This window comes from Beta vulgaris, chromosome 2, assembly GCF_026745355.1.
Source record: "Beta vulgaris subsp. vulgaris cultivar EL10 chromosome 2, EL10.2, whole genome shotgun sequence".
Classification (NCBI taxonomy): domain Eukaryota; kingdom Viridiplantae; phylum Streptophyta; class Magnoliopsida; order Caryophyllales; family Amaranthaceae; genus Beta; species Beta vulgaris.
This window is the reverse complement of record NC_079203.1, coordinates 6,929,035-6,931,366: the sequence shown is the minus strand read 5'-3', so window position 1 is coordinate 6,931,366 and position 2,332 is coordinate 6,929,035. Positions and strand designations below refer to the sequence as shown.

The following is a 2,332-nucleotide window of genomic DNA, read 5'->3' as shown; positions in this document are numbered from 1 at the left end:
TTGCAACTCAAACATAGCGGAAACATATTAAAAGAAGTATGGAAATTGAGTCATGTGCACTCTTTTGATCATAACTCATTATCCAGAGATCGGAATTTAGTGATTCCAGTGGGGTTGGAAACTAGACTTGAAGAGCTTTCCAACGGTATATCACGCCCCGATACGACTTCTAGTTTGAGATATGGTCTTTCAAGTTGACGCTGTTTTGCAGGCCGAAAACCCGCGGCCGCGGTTATTCCGGGTTTCCTAGTCGAATAAGGCTTTATCTTTTGACGAATTAGACTCTATTTTTCTAGTTGTTTTAGGAAATAGAAAGGTATAAAGACTCAAGGGAATATTATTATTTCCTATCTTATTTTCTATTTTGTTTTTTCCATCATTAATTCATTAAAGATTAAAATTTTTCTCTCAATTAGTAAAGAACCCTAGTTTTGCTTTTTCCCGAATTTACATTGAATTTTCAATAGAAGCTTTGATTTTTGCAAGATTGGTTCTACAATTGGTATTATTTCTCTTCTCTTCTTATTCCTATTCAATCCTTTGATTATTAATTCATGTTTGCTTATTTAATTATGAATATGTTTTCCCAATTATGATTGAGTAGTCTATTTCTAGGGTTTAGGGGATCCATGATCAATTAGGAAGGGATGTTTATTAAAGTATTGATTTTTATTGATGCATGTTGATTCCTATTGAATGTTTTTATGTCTATTCAATCCAATTTGGCCAGATTTGATTGTTATAGTGTTGCAATATTAGGTTATGCGCCGAGAGGTATAAACTTGATATTAAGGCTAGTTTCAATAGGTAGATTGGTTTAATAAATTGCGAGAGCCTGTTAATACGTTCTATGTTGATTTAGACTTGAGAGAGCGAATCAATCTATTTAACTGCATTATTAATTGTTGATTTTTGTGTTTCATCCCGAAATATTGATCATTGGTGAACCTATGCCCTAGACTTTTTATTATTGATAATTCTTGATATAGTTATAGTTAGTTTAGTATAATTACTCACAAACACTCGTTCTATACTCTAGATTTGACTGACAATTAGGAAAAGAACACTGTTTCTCTGTGGATTCGACCCTACTTCCCTGACTACTATTTGTTAGAGGACTTTAGGATTACTTTTGATAAGGTGATACGACTTTAGCCTGTCAAAATTTGGCGCCGTTGCCGGGGAAACGGTTTTGTTCCATTTTCTTTAATTGTTTTAGAGTCTAGATTATATACTCTCGTCTCAGAGAACACTTGTTCTTTGGGACAAAATCTCTTAATTGTTTGTTCTTTAGTTCTTCTATGCGCAGGAGTTTGAGTTCAGATTGCCTACAATTTGATCCTGAAATCGAAAGATCCTTTCATAGACAGAAGAACTTTTCCAGACAGTTGCGAGATAATCCAAGGGAAGATAATCCTTTGGATTCTGACTCTGATTCTACAGCATTGTCTCTTTCTCCACCAGAATCAGAGATGGCTCAGAGGCTTACTGATTTTCCCAACCCTCTTTGGCTGAACTTCCCAAGAAGCAATCAAATGCCTGAAATCGAAGCTGTAAATTTCGAGATCAAACCTGCATTGCTAAACATGATCGAAAGAAAACAATTTGGTGGTGGACCTAATGAAGACCCAATCTTCATTATCAAGATTTCTGCCAATATTGCTCTACCATTAAGCAGCAGGGAGTGACACAAGATCAGATTCGGGAGATTCTTTTCCCATTTTCACTTCGAGACAAGGCAAAGATGTGGTACAATGGGATTAATCGAGCCACTCTTGGGATCACTGATTGGAATACCTTGGCTCTAGCTTTCTACAGAAAGTACTACCCTCAGAGAAGACTGCTAGGTTGCGTAGTCAGATTACAAACTTCACCCAAGGGACTGATGAGTCTTTACATGAGGCATGGGAAAGATTTAAAGATCTTCAGAGAGAATGTCCCCATCATGGTCTACAAAAATGGTTCCTAGTTCAGAGGATTCTACAATGGTTTGGGGAACAACTCGAGACTTATCCTTGACTCTGCAGCAAATGGGAGATTCATGAAACTAGAAATTGATGCTGCACATGATTTGATCGAGGAGATGGCTATCCACAACTCTCAATATGGTAATCCTCGAGGACTAGCTAACAAGGGTGGAAAGCATGAGATAGATTCTATATCCTATTAGCTGCACATGAATGCAATCAGCAATAAACTTGACAATATGCAACTCTCCTCTCCTGCAAGTGTTGCTGCTTTGGGTACTACATCCGGATTTTGTGTGATAATTGTGGTGCAGTTGGACATTGGGCACAAGAGTGTCGGAGTTCTCTCGAACAAGTTAATGCTT

At 37.1% G+C, this 2,332-nt stretch overlaps 1 non-coding gene across 1 annotated transcript; it reads right to left on the bottom strand.

Moving 5' to 3' along the window:
* Positions 1-1,845: 1,845 nt before the first annotated feature.
* LOC125495294 (small nucleolar RNA R71) lies at positions 1,846-1,952 on the bottom strand. The gene has a single exon (XR_007271934.2). It is a non-coding gene; the product is annotated as a small nucleolar RNA R71 (small nucleolar RNA).
* Positions 1,953-2,332: the final 380 nt, after the last annotated feature.